Source organism: Chelonia mydas, chromosome 13 (genome assembly GCF_015237465.2).
Source record: "Chelonia mydas isolate rCheMyd1 chromosome 13, rCheMyd1.pri.v2, whole genome shotgun sequence".
NCBI lineage: Eukaryota > Metazoa > Chordata > Testudines > Cheloniidae > Chelonia > Chelonia mydas.
Window position 1 is genome coordinate 7,887,107 of NC_051253.2, and position 16,627 is coordinate 7,903,733.

General features: G+C 45.0%; 1 long non-coding RNA gene across 1 annotated transcript; it reads right to left on the reverse strand.

Annotated features, from left to right (window-relative positions):
* Window positions 1–550: 550 nt before the first annotated feature.
* On the reverse strand, window positions 551–10,519 carry LOC119563661. Its single transcript, XR_005222151.2, has 4 exons — window positions 9,967–10,519; window positions 9,442–9,522; window positions 5,385–5,487; window positions 551–863 (listed from the first exon to the last, which is right to left on the reverse strand). It is a non-coding gene; the product is annotated as an uncharacterized LOC119563661 (long non-coding RNA).
* Between the last annotated feature and the right edge of the window lie 6,108 nt (window positions 10,520–16,627).

A 16,627-nucleotide genomic window follows, 5' to 3' on the forward strand; every position in this document is an offset into this window, starting at 1 on the left:
TTAAGCCCACGTCTGTGAGAGGTGTGCAGGATTGGACCCTTCGCCCTTAATCTTCCCAGTTAGAACACTGCACACAAGATGTAGCAACAAACCAGATTTAGTTCAAGGTTAGTCTCAAGAACCCTTATCTGATCATGACAGTAATTTATCACCCAGAACCCATCATTAGTGTCAAGCTGTTTTATTACCCACTAACTTAACACTGTTTTACCAAGAGTCAAGTGTGATGTCACTCATGTTAAAGTAATTTACAGCTAATAGATCTGAGGACCTAGTCAGTGTTAGCCTGCTGGGTTCTTTTCATACTGACGGTTAGGAGTTCTTTTAAATTTTACCCAGTAGGCAAATTAGATAACATCAAGGAAGGATTGATAACAAAAAAAAAAATTAGCACAAAATCCCTAAATATTCTTGGAGTGGAGCTTTTAACTTTAAATAGAAAATCTCATCCACGGCATGTTTTGCAAAACTGAAATATCTAGTAAGGCCTAGGAGATAGTAATAAATATTCTGCAATATGTGACAGGAAATTTGTTAATGCTCTGGTCATGTAGCAAGCTTCTGCACATCAGCAGAGATAAATATTGACTATTCAGAGTTAAGAGTTCTTGCCATTCTGAACGTTAAAAAAAACTACAGGAGACTTTTAAAGCAGATATTGTTGCAATAAATGGAGTCTGTTACATATGAACAGAGTTTTCATTTTCAGCTTTCTTTGTCTTTCCAGCCAATTTGTGCTGTCTTAGGGTCAGCCTCAGTGCAGCCGATGTTTAGAATAGAATACATTTCCCATTTCCAAGCACTTGGCGTCTCTTCTAATGAAATCTCTTGCTGACGTCTCCAGGATCCATATTCTCAGCCTGCTAGATGTTCAGAGATAATCCCGATTAATGGGTATATATTCTAGGCAGTGCATGATGGTGAATTATAGTTTTGGAATGAGAGTAAGGCCACCTCTGTCAATTCACCTTACAAGTTTCATATCCGTTAAAAACCTCGTAAATGACTAAATCTGCTATTATTTTCCCCTGAAAGTTCTGAAACTCAGGATCACTTTTATGATAATTTGCAAATGGACCAGAAGTTGTGAACCTCCCAAGACATTGCAGAAAAGCCCTAGTTAGGAAAGGTCTTTAAAGATTAAAATTTAACTGTTCTTGGAATCTCGGGTAAATATCTTGCTCTGACAACACACACCTGGACTGTAAATCATTGCAACAGCACGTTTGTCAGCCCTGTCAATAACTGTCCTGGTCTGTAAATTCTGTTTGATCAACAAGCTCTTAAAACACACTATTCATTGGTGACCTCAGCTTCAACTCACGGTAATGATTGTATGCAGATTAGCATAAGGTTCTGGCATAAGTGACCCCAACACCTTGCTCTTAGAAATGATTGGCCAACCAAACGTTGAGCTGAAGATTTTTGAATACCTGGCGGAGGGTTTTGGCTGCTGAAAGCAAAGCCTGGTCCAGTTAAAGTGGGATGGAACAAACAGGTGACTAACTTTCTTTTCCTTCATGAGGAACAGAATTAGGGTCTGGTCCTACAAACACTTGAGCATGTTCATGGGTAGGCCCTTAATGACACATGACTCTCTTCAGTTTGGCTCTGTGAAATTGCAGGAGGGAGTTACTGGATGTTAAAAGTTGTCCAGTAAGCGCCAGTTCCTGGCCCTGCCTCCATAGCCACAGAGGTGCCCCGGCCACTGAATTAGTGGCTCCACTACACATAGACAGGTTTCAGAGTAGCAGCCATGTTAGTTTGTATCCGCAAAAAGAAAAGGAGTACTTGTGGCACCTTAGAGACTAACAAATTTATTTGAGCATGAGCTTTCGTGAGCTACAGCTCACTTCATCAGATGCATGAAGTGAGCTGTAGCTCACAAAAGTTTATGCTCAAATAAATTTGTTAGTCTCTAAGGTGCCACAAGTACTCCTTTTCTTTTTACTACACATAGAGGAAGCAGGATTTAGGGACAGTCACCTAAGGTATGTGTCCACCTTGTCCGCTATAAAGCTCAGCTCCAGGGCAGATCTGTGCATGTCGGCATGCAGGGATGGCATGGGGATCTGCTGTTCAGGTTGATCTTTCCATCCTCGTCCCCACCCTAGATGGCTGAATTAGATCCACATGGGCTATCTGCAGTTTCACAGCTACAGTAGCCATCACGGAGCACCTCTATGGCCTGGAAGAAGATTCTTTCCCCTGTGCACAGCCTGGGCTAGGGTCTGGATTTGGACCTATAAACAGAACTGTTTCTATATTGGAACCCGTGCCTCGTACATGCCAGGGTCACCGTTAAAACATTGGCATCTGCCACATAGTGAGTGGTGTTTGGCATTAGTGTGCTATTTACACAGTTTGCTTCTCTAAATGGGTGAGCGCTGTACCAACTGGCTGTGGCTGATATAGCTCCGTGACTGTGGGGATGCATAAGCAATAGAAAGACTTTTGTCATTGTTTTTAAAACACAAGGCTGGTCTTTTCTTCAGGGAGGATCCTCGTTCTGTCATGACAAATGTTTATTATTTAGCGGTTGTATTATGGTAGCACCTAGACTCCCCCACTGAGAACAGAACCCCACTGTGTTAGGGGGTGCTGTACAAACACAATGAGAAACAGCCCCCCCCCCACCGCCTTGAAGAACTTACAACATAATAGACGAAGGGCGTGGAGAAATGGAGCCACATAAAGGTGAGGTGATGTGCCCAAGATCACACAGTAAATCAGTAGCAGAGCTGCTAATAGAACCCAGATGCATTCAATCCCAGTCCAATGCTCTATCCACTGCTTCTGAATATCAAATGTATTGGAGGATTAAAATGTCATGAGACCTTTATCTTGTTCAGCTGGTTTATCTAAACAAGGTAAATTCTGCTTCCTGTCTGGCCCTGAAAAGATTCATCTGCTATAAGAGAAATCACTTTCAAAATGTATTTAGCAACATGAAGGCCTTGTGCATATTTGCAGCCAGCCACCCAAATTCTCCTCTCACTTGCACTTACACAGCACCACTGAAGCCAACTGGCTGGCACCAGTGTAGCTGTGAGAAGAATGTGGATCTTCTACTTTATGCATTTGTTTTTAGGGTCTTTTGTGTCCCAAAGCATCTCACAATTTTCCTGTCCTTTACATTCGCCTCCCCCTTGACACGCATACTAGTGAGTCACCCTGTCACAGCAAGCTAGCACCCCTCTGAATGAAAAGGGTTGGGCGGGAACTCCCCTCGGAGCCAACCACCATGGCTTGTTCATTAGCTGGAGAGAGAGATGATTGCTGAGTAAGGCAGGAGATTCCCTCTCAGTGTTCCCAGGCCTTTCAGATTGTGGAAGCAAATGGAGCAGGACCCAGAAGCGAACCAAGGCCTCCCACGAGACCACACGCAGCAGCTCTACCAGACCAGCCCTACTTGTTCCTATACACACCTAGGTCTGTATGTGGAACACACTTATGGTGAACCCAGGTACTGTACTCAGGTAGTGGAATAATGAAAATCCAGGATTGTTTCAATGCACAATGTGCAAAGTGCAGTTCCATCTACGGTGAACCTCCACTATGGGCTCCAGTTGTTCAAAGGTACATGTTTACTTTTGCACGCTCTGACTTGTGTGTAACCAGTGCCCAGAGCATGTGCACAAATTGAGAGGTTGTGTGTGGGGGGTGTGTAACCCTCTGTCAGTGTGTTTTACAGGTCCTCCTCTAGTCTGATCCGCATGGACTATTAGTTGTTACAGTCCCCAGCTACAGAGCCATGGCTCTTTAGCATAAGATCTAGCAGCTCAAGCTTTTATGACTAGTGTTCCCCTTTTCAATACCCCAGTGTGTCAGCCAACAGAGTGCTAGTCCCATGGGCATGAACCTTGACTTGCATGAACATAAGTTTTGTATGTGCACTATAGAGAATTTGGGACAGAATGAAATTGTTTTCACTAAAACAATAGCTTGCCTAGAAGAGAATAAGACAGCACATTGCATGATGAAATATTCCTCTGGCTAGCCAGAGAGACTTAGATCACTGATATAGATGGAATAGCCATCCCAAACTGTTCTCCCTCCATGGGAGTCTGTTCAGACCCCTTGAAGTTATGTCTTTCTGCATAGGAGATGAAAAATGCAGTCAGTGAGGTTGAGATGTCAGTGGTAAGGGACTGAAAAATGAGGTTTGATCAGGTGAGAGATGCAGCCAAAAAGCTGTAGTGAGGCCATGAGAACGGTTTAGAGATGTGGTTGGAGGATGTGCTGGACAAAGCCAGAGGAGCCGAGATGTGTTGGAGAAACTGAGAAATAAAACCATTAGTCTGAGAATGTAGGTAAAGGAGCTAAGGCAGAAAAACGTGTTAGACATGGAGGTATAAAAATCATCTGGCCAAGCACTGCAAAGAATGTTACATTTTGCTACAATGGATAGGGGTAGCTGCACTGCATATTTATCTCATCATTATCTTGCTCAGGAGCTGTCAGGGTGCCACTTCTCCCTCACGGAAAATTATTTCTATCTTTTGTAAAATAAATGAGGAGAAAGGTGTAGACTGAAAATTAGCCCACGGTAAAGACATTGCTGAAATTCATCTCTGGGGTATCTTCATTAACATCAGTGGACTTGCACCAGATTTGAACTCAGACCTGGGTATGTTCGTGTGTGTGTATGTCTCTGTGCAATGTCAGTGCTTTGATTCAATAAGTTCTCTTAGGAATGGATGTGACAAATGCTTTAGATAATGAATGAACATTACTATAACAGCTGATAGGCTTTATAATGTGAACATGTGTGTGTCCAGCTACACGATAGTTAAAATGTGCTGAGGAAAATGATGGTAAAAATGGGAGCGGACTTAATTTCTCCTTCTGTGTCTTCAGAGTCGTATCTGCTTAGTTTCTGGATGAATATAGGTTTCTGCAACTCTCAGCAGTGCAGAGTCACCATCAATTTGGAAGAAGATTTAGCCCAAACTAGTGGCCCAGGTTTGTAGGTACTTTAAGCCCAGACAAGCTTACCCTGCTGGGCTGTGAATTAGAACCCAGGCTACATCTTCATTTGGGCTGGAAGCTGTCCCTTGTACAGTGCAGATGCAGGCTGAATCACTTGAGTGCTGACAGTTCTCCAGTGCCTTCCCACAATTCCCCTGCAGGACATACACGTTCTCTGCAATTGACACAATTGACTGGGAAAGAATCCTAGAGCATCTTGGCCCAAAAAATTATGGAATATGCTCCCAGACACACCTGGGGCGAGTGCAGAACCAGTGAATACCCAGTAACACGGGTAGGGCTTTGCTGTGCGAATGTTCACACTGAGGTGGGCCAAGCTGACTGTTAATCACCCATGTTAAGCAGTGAAGCCAGACCCTTCGCATGGACAATTGTGTTAAGAACACACTAACCTTACATGGCTGGAGATGATGTACAAAGATGGAAAAAAATGTAGCTCCATTTTCCAGACACCTGATTGAGTTTAGAATTAGAAGTGTCTTTTCACCTAAGAGGCTGGTAAATGCAAACAAAAGTAAGCAGAGACACAAAGCAAACAGTCCAACACGAGACTCCCAAAATTTCCCCCATTAGCCTGGGATCTATCCTAGCATTGCCAAGCCCAATTGTTCATAAATCATGAGTCATGAGTCAGCCCCTCCCCCCCCAAAAATAATCATAAGACCTTTAAAAGATAATATATTGTGCACTTCATCAACAATTCTCAAAGTCCTTTACAGAGAGGTTTGTATCATTATCCCTATTTTACAGGTGGGGAAACTGAGGTACAGAAGGGTGAAGTGACTTGCCCAAGGTCACCCAGCAGGAGGGGCAGAGCTGGAAATAAAACCCAGGTCTCCTGGTCCAGTGATAGAACCACTAACCTACCCTGCCTGTTGGGGGTCTTTAAATTTGCCTTCTAGTTTTTGAGCCTGTGTCACACTGTCAAGCTGTTTTCTGTAACAATTCTGGCTAGAAACTTACCTTTTGTTTCCATGAAAGCTGGGAGTCTGGGGTAATCCCATGACGCCAGTGATTAAAACTTTAAGAAAAAAATCATGATAAAACTGGCGAGAATCGGCAACTCTGAGTCCTGTCCCCAAGACACCAGGCGAGGAGAAACTGGTCACTTACAACAGAATTTTCCAAAGCGCCTAACTGGCTTCAAAGCCCAAGTCCCATTTTTAGGAGCTGTGCAATGGTGGCAGCTTCCCTGATGGGGCAGAAAGGAGAAAGACCCTTGGCACGTCTCCCCGGGGCCATGTAATAACCATGTTACATCATGACTTAGGTGACTGGAGCCCTGCTCTCTCCCCCACCCCCGCCCCACTGAACAATGGCTAACTGTTCTTTTTCCATCTATAAATTTGTCTGAGTTAACAGTTCCCAAGATCTGGCAGCAAGCTGGAGCTGGGAGTGAGCTGAGAGATAGGAGAGTGACAGTCTGAAATGAAACACAGAACTGCTGGGCCTGCAGCCGTCAGACAGGAGCCTGGCTCTCTCCCTTAAAGATTACTCAGACTCCGGCACTGGAGCCCTCCGCATTCCCCAAAATCCTAGCAACAAAGTGCTGTCTCTCAGCCTCCAATGAATCATGTGAATTTAACCTTTCACCTGGCCACAAGGAGGCTAATATACCAAAATAGCCTTTTTTTTTCCTTTCCTTTTTCTTCATTTCATTTATTGCCTTTGGGTGGGGGGAGGAGACTGTGCAGGGTGGAAACCAAAATGTAAGTGGAACAGCACTAAAAGTGAGCAGCCACAACTCCCTGCCTCGCTGGGCTGGCTCTGCCAGGCAGAAGGGCCGCTGGAGGATCCTGAGCACCAGCTGAAGGGTTCAACAGATACAAGTCTGGTATTTTCCATTTTGCTAGCATGAAATATTCCCCTCCACCCCCCCACCCCCATATACACACGCAGGTGGAAGGTGTAGAGTGGGCAGGTGGAAAGGAGGGGGTTGAATGCAGGACTCCTGGATTCTACTTCTAGCTTTGTCAGTAACTTGCTCTGCCCTTTAGGCCCCAACCCTGCAAGCCCTTATACCTAGAGGTACCATTAGCCACAAGAGAAAGGTCCCACTGAGTCTTCACATCTAAGTGCTGGCAGGGCCAAGGCCCAATCCTGTTCCCCTTGAAATTAATGGCAGAACTCCTATTGACCTCAGTGGAGCAGGATCAGTTCCTTTAGCTGCCTCGGCCAAATTCTGCACAATGTCGAGCATCTACTGAGAAGAGCTGCGTGCCCATGTCTACCAATGGCTTTGCTCAAAGCTGAGGGGCTCAACAGCTCCCAGGGTCAAATCCGCCTCAGTGTCCCTGTCTGTAAAATGGGGGTGATGATTTTCACCTTTCACTGTAGCTCAATTTTCCTGGCTGGAGCATGGGTACAAGAGTATTTACCTATCTCACCAGGAGAGTGGAAAGTTACAATAATGTTTGCAAAGTTCTACGGGATGAAAATCAGTCGGGATAAGCGCAGGATTATCAGTACCACTTATTTTATTTCAGAGTAGCAGCCATGTTAGTCTGTATTCGCAAACAGATGCAGTGGGCTGTAGCTCACGAAAGCTTATGCTCAAATAAATTTGTTAGTCTCTAAGGTGCCACAAGTCCTCCTGTTCTTTTTACTTATTTTACTGTATTCCCTTAATAATGATCATAACGGACTCCCACTCTGCTCAGACTCCATCCCATCTTCCCTTAGATGTATACAGCTTGATTGCTGTGAAAGTCTCTATCTGATATTCACTCATGAGTGGGGCAAAGATGCGTTTGAAATCTTACATAAATTCTTTATCAACAAAATTGTTAACGCAAATTACAAGCCAGGGCCAGTGTGGAAAGGCTCGAATAACTTCGTGCCACATGATCCATGTGTAATTCAAACCACAAATCCTTAGTCCCTGGCAGGCAATTTGTTTCTCTAAAAATTAAAGTAGTCCTTACTTGGGAAAATGCTTTACCCCTTTATCTGTGACCCGGCGCCCGCTTTGGGGTGCGGAAGTGTTGGTGTACAGTGTAGCCAGGAGCGGAGGAGAAGCAGACGATATAAACGGCTTGAAACCTGTGGAGGATCCCATTTCCCCCCTGCCGTCGGAGTTCTGCTGAATTAGGAAAGAATATATGTGAACTTATTCTAGGAGAGAAAAAGCTTCTTAGAAAGGGGGGGAAAGGCATCTTTGAAGGACATAAAAATACTTGAGACACACACACACACACACTCCCTGAGACGTGGCTACATGCAGTGAACATAAGATAAATATTTTCCCATTAAGCCTGTTGTTTGTTTAACCCTTTCCAGCGGCTTCTCTTAAGTGTCCTGCATCTCCTCCCCACAAACCCATGATCTCCCCTTTCAGCTGATGGGGCTGCTTTAGCTTAGTCCTCACACACACCTCGCCCAGTCTCTGCTCTCCTCCATCCCACCAGGCTTCCTTACCAGCAAGCCTTTTGTCTTGATTTTCTCGCCAGTGTTCCCTGCGGAAATTAACCTCTCTTGCAGGTTGCATTAGGCACCTGAGATCAAGAACAGGCAGCCGATGAAGTGAGCTGTAGCTCAGGAAAGCTTATACTCAAATAAATGTGTTAGTCTCTAAAGGTGCCACAAGTCCTCCTGTTCTGTTTGCGGATACAGACTAACGCGGCTGCTACTCTGGCACCTAATGAGATCGACACCGTGTGAAAAAGACAAAGAATTCGCTCTAAACAGGTCGAAAGGTAACTCTTTCTCTGCGGCTTTACCCTGTTGGGAAAATGTTGGTTCCCGTTTCTTTAACTGGTATTTGATCACTGCTCGGGGGGCTGGAGAAAAGATACCTATTTTATTATTTAAAGCTGTTAAAATGCTTTCCTGTACAAAAGAAACGAGAACTAAGATCATGCATGCTCCTTATCTCATTGAAGGCCAACGTAGCAAAAGAGAGGGCGCATTTCGGAGTTTAGCAAGACTTGGCTAACGAATTTTTGAAATTAAGTGTTTCCTGAAGCCATCTTTCTGTTTGTTTCCCTTCCACTTAATTTAGACAGGAAGAGAAAAGCGGATCGAAGTTCCGTGTGTCCCCAATACAGCGCTGGCGGCTGGTTTGGAAAGTTTGGGAAAGGTTTAAAACCTTTAGAACCTGCCAAGTCTTTCAGTGTGGAGCGACAACATACTCCGTTGGTCTGGTGTAGATCTGGATTTGAATTTGGTTTTTTGGGGTGACATTAGGGAACCAATAGTGAACCATTTGAGCTCTAGATAAAGCAGACACAGATAGGATTGCTGGGTGCATTTTCAGCTCGGAACACTCTTCCTGCTGCTCCATTTCTCACTTGTTTAAAAGACACGGGGCGCGCTATTCTGCACGCAAGGCTTTCTGTTTAAAGTGAATTGAGATTCGGAGCGGGTTAATCTCGCTCCGCGTTGAAGGATTTTCCCTTTCATTGGGCAGCTGCGTGGAATGAAACCGTATGGATCAGTAGGGCACATCACCTGATTTGCGTTGTTTTCCACTCTGCTCAGCCACGGCTGATGCTGGCTCCGTAACCTCATTCCAAGGGCATCTCTTCGGTTCTAAAGAAAGATGGGGCTTGTATTCGTTACTTGGTTTATTGGGGGCAACTTCTCTTATGAAAGGAAAATCTCTTTTGCATTTGCTCTTCATTCAGCGCGTCCCCCTCCAACCCAGACTTGAAGCGAGATCAGAGAGTTTGACTCGTTAAAATCTAAAACCCACCAGTGTTTCTTTCCCCCGCTTCTCTCTCCTTTCGGTAAAAGGCTCCTGATGTCTTTCCTTTTCACCTTAATTGGAAGGAATGTCCCCTGACCCCCAACCCCCCGTCCCCGCTTTCCCATCACCACCCTCCTTCCAGTGACCTACTCCTGCAGCGGATGCCTCACGTGTCTAGGGTCAGAAAATATCCTACAAATCAACAGGGAAGTGGGGGTGGGGGGGATTAGGACAACGGGGTCTGGGGGCGCCACTCAGTCTGTCCCAGAGCCATGAAAAAACCTCACCTGGACAGTTCAGCTCCTAAATCTCTCTCTCCTCTTCCTCAACACTAGTGGGATTTGCATCCAAGCAGCTGTGAATTACACTTAATGCTGGGGATGGGTTTGGTTTGTTGTTGTTTTTTTTTTTACCGCAGCTAGACAATAATCCGCACGAGTTACTGGATGCTCTTTTGCTAACAGGGCTGCATTTTAAGGCGTTTGGGTACCGCCCCCCCCCTTTGGCTGCTCTGATCGCTCTGCAAAAAGACGAAAGGAAAGGAGCGGGCGATCCTGAGCGGGTGTGAATTGACATTGACTTCAGCTCTGACCATTTCCACCATCTGAGGAGCGGCCCCCAAAGGTGTTTCTACCCCTAACAAGTGTGACACGGGTCCGGGAATATCTCGAGGCCCCGATCCTGCTCTCATTAGAGAGAAGTCAGCACAGATCCGTGTCGATCCCTGCATGACACGATCGGGTTGGGTTCCTGAGCACGACTGGCTGGCCGAGGGAGTCCCCACAGGTATTGTCTGGTGTTTAACCAGCAGCCTGCCCCAGCCCGAGCCTGAGTTGTCTCTCCTTTGACATCCAATGAGCTTCTGCACACGGTGCCATCCCCGCTGGATGAGCTGCGATTGCTTCGCACGCTGCTTCCATAGCGGTTAACAGGGCGATTGTTTTCAGGTCCAAATGACCCGCTCCTAAATACCCCATAGACCACATCCAGCTACACAAACTGCCTTCCCTGGCAATGAAGCCGTGGCTGCGAAGTACAACAGCCCAATGGATGCTGATGAGCCGAGCGGAACCGCAGGCCCATTCCTGAGCTTGGATCCCTTCCATGAGCACAAAGGTGCCAGCTCTGGGGGAACATTGTCAGCAAGGACCCTGTCCTGGCACTGAACTGAACCCACTCCGGATCCGGATCCCCGCCAATCCGCTGTCGATTCCTTCCCCGGGCGGTTATAAGGAGGTCTGGACAGGATCTATACATTTGTTCTGCCCACCCCACTCTCAGATACACCCTGACACGGGGGAGCTCTCCCGGGGCTCCTGTTGTGAGGGGTCTCACCGCCAGCCCGAAAGCTGTTTCACCAACCGTCGTGAGCTCGGGGAAGGAGCAAGGCTGGAAATCCTCACTCTCCAACCCTTCCTGGGGCAAAACTCCCATTGACTGCCCCGGGAGGGTAGGCTCCAGCCCTGCGCCTTTCCAGGCAGCCCTGCAAAGCACGTGCCCCGGGCAGATCTTGTCTTCGTTTGGATGTGCCCTCACAGGGGTGGGAGAGAAAGCCAGTTGTCCGGCAACCCAGCTCCTCGCCTCTTTCCAGTGACAAGGGCAGCACCTGCCCGTCTCTCCGGGCCGCTGCTTCGCAGGGGGGCTGTGTTCAGGTGGGACCGCGTGGGGGTCCCTGGTCGCAAGCCAGCGCCACGGACAGGAGCTCGGGAAAGCGCTTGGTTCTCAAACAAGCAAAGCAGACGCAGGGGGGAATTAGCCTGGCATTGAGTCGCCTCGCCCTTTCCAGAGTAGCGCGGAATTAGCCCGGGGTGGCGGCCTGGTGTCACCCTTTTTTAGGAGTGTGTTTGAGTCCGACAGTTGCGTTCATATGAGTCTTTGCTTCTCCCAAAGCCACCTGGGTGGAAGCAACGGGGTGCTGAAGAAATACAGAGACACACAGAGAGAGGAGATTGCCTCCCCTGGAAAAGTGTCCTTTTGCCCTGTCCCTCTCTGACCATTCATTGTTTCTTTAGAGTCATGTCTTCTTTTGACACTACTGTGTCTGATCAGGTGCCTTTGGCTAGGGCAGCCTGCTGCATCCTTATAGAGCGATTGGGAGAATTGGGCTCCAGCGGTGATGGTGGGGCGGAAACGGGGATTGTTACTGCTCTAGACCGCATCAGCCTGACCCTCTGTGTCCGCTGCCTATTTGTACGGACAGGTCCCCCTAGGTTTCACTAGGAGCGCCCGGTCTGGAATCTCTCTATCCATCCAGGCACACGAGTGTGAAATATCCTGAACCCTGTGTTAGCTTTGCCAAGTTCCAGTCCATATTTGCTTAGAGGACAGGGTCGATGCACGTGGGATCTAGCTGTCACGCTGAACTTCACTTTCGAGATCCATAAAACAGCTATTTGATCTCTCCTGCCAGGTGCCTTACTGCGTTATAACATTATAAACCATTGTGGTTACAAGATATCCCAGTGAAGGGACCCTGAGTTGGCTCACGCGTCTGTGCTAGCCCCTATGTGCTTTCCTCTTTCCAGATGTGCTGGGCCCTTGCATCCCCCCCCCCCTTCCCCCCAGAAATTCAGGATTGAGGGTTTCTGAGTTTGGTGCAAACTGGTTAGCTTGGAAATGGTACCGATTTCCGTTTAAACCCTAACATGGATTCGAGCCCAGACAAGCAAACCTGATTGGAAACAGTGAGGTCTGCGCTCGGAGAGGTTCTTGATTTCAGCTCCATTGGGATTTTGACAGTGGCCCTGCAAACCATTCCTAGCCTGAGTAATCCTTATTCCCACAGATTGTCCCACGGGAGCCAGTGGGGTCAGTCCCATTAGTAAGGATGGCAAGATCTTAAAGAGAACTGGACCCTGCAGAAGTTTGTCTGGTCCAGCCCCGGGCTCTGTTCCCAGCACCCGAGCTCCTTCTACCTTTCCGTGCGCCCAGCTTCTCTTTCCTAGCGGGCCATTGTACAGGGAACCCCGTGAATTTCGAGGAAGCACCCGGGCCGGTGCTCTTTTTCTTGCAACGCCCGAAAGCCTCGACTCCTGGGAAGAGACCGGGAGTCTACACCACATCGGAGGCAGGCGCGTGGGCTACGGACTGGGGGGTCGCAGACGAATTCTGACAAGGATCCAGAACCCTCCTCCTTCAGCAATATTTCGAGACTTTTTTAAAAGCGCCCCCCTCCCCCCTCCCCCCCCAGGTAATTTGGGACAGATCCCGCAGACCCTTGGCTGACTGTGTCTCAGCTCTGTCCTGTCCCGGCGATTACGGACCAACTAGCAGAACAAGATCTATATGTGGTCCATAGGAGCGCCACACGTCCCAGGGCTCCTTTTGGGTGGGGGTGGTTGGTTGGTTGGTTGGTTGAAGTTTGAGGAGTTTGCAGTTTTCAGCAAGCAGATGGTCCGAAACATTTGCAAAGACCGGTTTCTAAAAGTACAATAACGCTTGAGACTTAAAATCGCAGCTGGCTTTTAAAGAGACACGGACAGCACAGTCTCAAAAATAGACTCGCTATATGCCCACAAAGTAACGTGCACATATAAATACATAGCGACCACGTGTGTATATGTATTATTGAAACACATACATACACAAACTTAAATCATACTAACCATGTAGACAAACATACAGATATATATGCGTTGCGTACATAATACGCACAGATATATACACAAACAATACCAACACACTGTGTATACACACTTGTACACGGGTATATGCATAATACGCGCACACATACACAAACATAAGTCTAACACTGTGTACACACGGGTATAAACATACATAATACGCGCACATCTGCACAGAAACTTACCTAATACTAACACTGTGTACACTTACAGAGACGTATCCATATATAATACACACACATACACAAACTCATATAAATTATCCACAAGTATATACACATCTGCATATACACACGCGTATATTATAAATATAATGTGTGTGTAACATGCATGTGTAATGTATATATGCTCATACATGTGAGTACTCCCTATGCATATATGCGGTGATGTGTACATACCGTTGACAAATGACACGCTTTTGTAGCTTAAATTATGTGAATGAACCTCTTTTCCTTTAGGATCGTATTAAACCTCCACAGTATGCACCCGATGAAGTGAGCTGTAGCTCACGAAAGCTCATGCTCAAATAAATTGGTTAGTCTCTAAGGTGCCACAAGTCCTCCTTTTCTTTTTACTGAAATTATGAGCGTTTAGGAAAGGCTGATGGAAACAATTTGGGGTTTGCAAAGCAATTATTTTCCATAGAAAATATTTTCTGCCTAGAAAGACATGGAGAGAAAACTTTTAAAATGTGGGTTTCTAGCTGGTGTTTTTTATAATTATTTGGTGCTTAAAGTGACCACAGTTTTAAGGACATTGTGTTGCACTTGATACCAGTTATGGAGAACCACAGTAGACCTGCTTCTGCCCATTGTAATGGCTACCAGTGTGTCTTCAATATAATGAATAAGCGTCCCAGAGCTTTAAACGCACACACACGAGCATTAGACCACTCTTGTTTATGGAAATATAACCTTCTTCTGCAAAAATTAGAATTGTGTAAGCAAGGAGGGTACTTAAAGCCATCTACAAGTAATCTAATTAAAAGTACAGCAAGATTTAAGTTTAGGCATAAGATTAATATCTATAATGTATGTATGTGTATCTATATCTATATATACGTCCACATGCATGAGTGAGTATGTGTGTGTGTGTGGGGGGGGGTTATATGTGTGTGTTTGTTTGAGTTTAGAACACTTTATGTAAGTTTCCTTTAGGGTAAAGATTATATATATACAAAATATAAAGCTTGTATTGTACATATTGACATCTATCTCTCTCTAGATATAGCTATAGATAGATGTCTATATGTACAATACAAACTTATATATATATATAAACTATAATAGTAAATATATATATATATAAAACATGTTTTAATATTATTTTACAATCATGCTCACCCTAGAAATCTTCCAAAAAGATTTTAAATTAAAATATTATTAAATAATGTTTTTAGTTTTAATAGTAAAATCAGAAAATTGAAATATTTTCAGTTCTCTTCGAATTCTACCGTTTTGCCGTAAAGGCTAATGGAAGGGTGTTTTCAAAGGGTTTTCGTAACTGCTGTGCATATGAGAAACACAGGCTAAAGATCTGAATCTTCTATACGTTGTTTTTTCTTGAATTGCTTTTCTGTGTACTGAGAATATATTATAAGTAGTAAACTGCAGAATCTTATCTGAATCAGCTAGAATGTAACAAGTAAATAAATACGCACGTTTCGCCAGTATTATTCCGTGGTAAATAGCTCGCACTCTTATACAAATTCATTTTTAATAGGAGATTTTTTTATGCCTCCAACATATTTTTTGTTACTATAAAATATCCCAGTTAAAAGTACACAATAAACCAAACTGGAGAAATAACGCCCAGGGCTTATTACTTCCCTGCTGTCGATTTGTGTCTCTTTTCTAGTTATTCGTACTGGCATTTTTTTTAAAAGCTGCCTAATATTTAATTTTTATTATAGGATGTTAGCAATAAATTCCAATGCAGGAATTGAACAGCTTGAAACGGGGGGAGGGGGGCCCGATCCTGCACGCAGTGGGGCTTCCCACTGTGGTCAGTGGGCGTTTTGCCTGTGCAGAGACTGCAAGATCGGGTCCCTAGTTTGTTGGGAAGCAGTAAACAATGGGGTCTAGTGGGGGATAAGGAATTAAACTCCGATTTTTTTTTTCAATTTGCGCAAAAGGGGTTAGGCGGGAGAGTCTCAAACAGACTCTAATGGCGTTGGCAGGACTCGTTGCCCACCATGACCTCTGGCTGCGTTGAGCTGATGGCTAACTAAGGTGTCATTCCTTCTCCATAGAAGGGAAAGAATTTCACAGGTATTTCAAGGCAGTCGAAATAATCAGAGACCCCTTGACTCCCGAGATTAATTTTGCTAGTTTCGCTCAGGTAAAGCCGGCTGAGAACCTGCCCAGCGATGGAGACAGAAAAGGGACTTGGTTCTGTTTAAGCGATCTCTGCCAAAGGGCTTAAAATGTTGAATATAAAATCAAGTTTCATTTCCTGCCACCCCTTGCTTATTACATACGATCCGAATCAACTCTGCATTGTCTCTCTTTAGGACAAAATCCAGGTGATAGCTTTGAGCTGTTTTAATATTCACAGTAATAATAAATAACTATACTAATTAAAATGGTTGTTAAGCAGGTACAACCTATAACTTGGATTTATATGTATTTAAGAGCCTTGTTCCTTAAGAGAGAAAATCTAGAATATTTATAACTGTGTGGATTAAATAAAAGGTGGCTGAAAATCCAACTTGATAATACACTCCCAATAAACTGGTTTCTGATTTTGTTTTATTTTTTTCCTTACAATAATAGCTCCTTGCTCTTTTAACCTCTTTCAAACAGTGACACCTTTAACCACAAGTCCCTAAGAAGAAGAGGGATGTTTTCAAGTACTGAGCAAACACATGTTAAAATTCTGGTTTTCGAAATTATTTCATACTAAAAACGATAATAATAAACAACCAGGGCTTGTTACTTAAAGCTACATTCTGTCCTTGGTTACTCCTGGTCTTCGGTAAAGAGTTTACTGAACGGTTTGTTCTGTACTTTATTGAAATTGTCAAGTTTTAGAAATAAATTTAGGAATGACCCAGGGCCCTATAAGAATCTCGGCTCTGCCAGCTTCTCCCCACAGGCGCTGCGAATAAAATATGGCTACATCTTTATCCGGATCTGGAACTTGTGAAGCTTTAGTTCAGCCGTTGTTTTGAGTGATTTTGTAAGCTGGTAGCCGGACTCCCCCCTTTTCTTTATTATGTTGTGTTGTTTTTTACATAGAAGTTGTTGTTAAGGCAGAAACCACTTCACAGCTTCCTATATTTCAGTGAAGAATTCTTAGCTCGGTAGGAAAGGTTTAGGTTGTT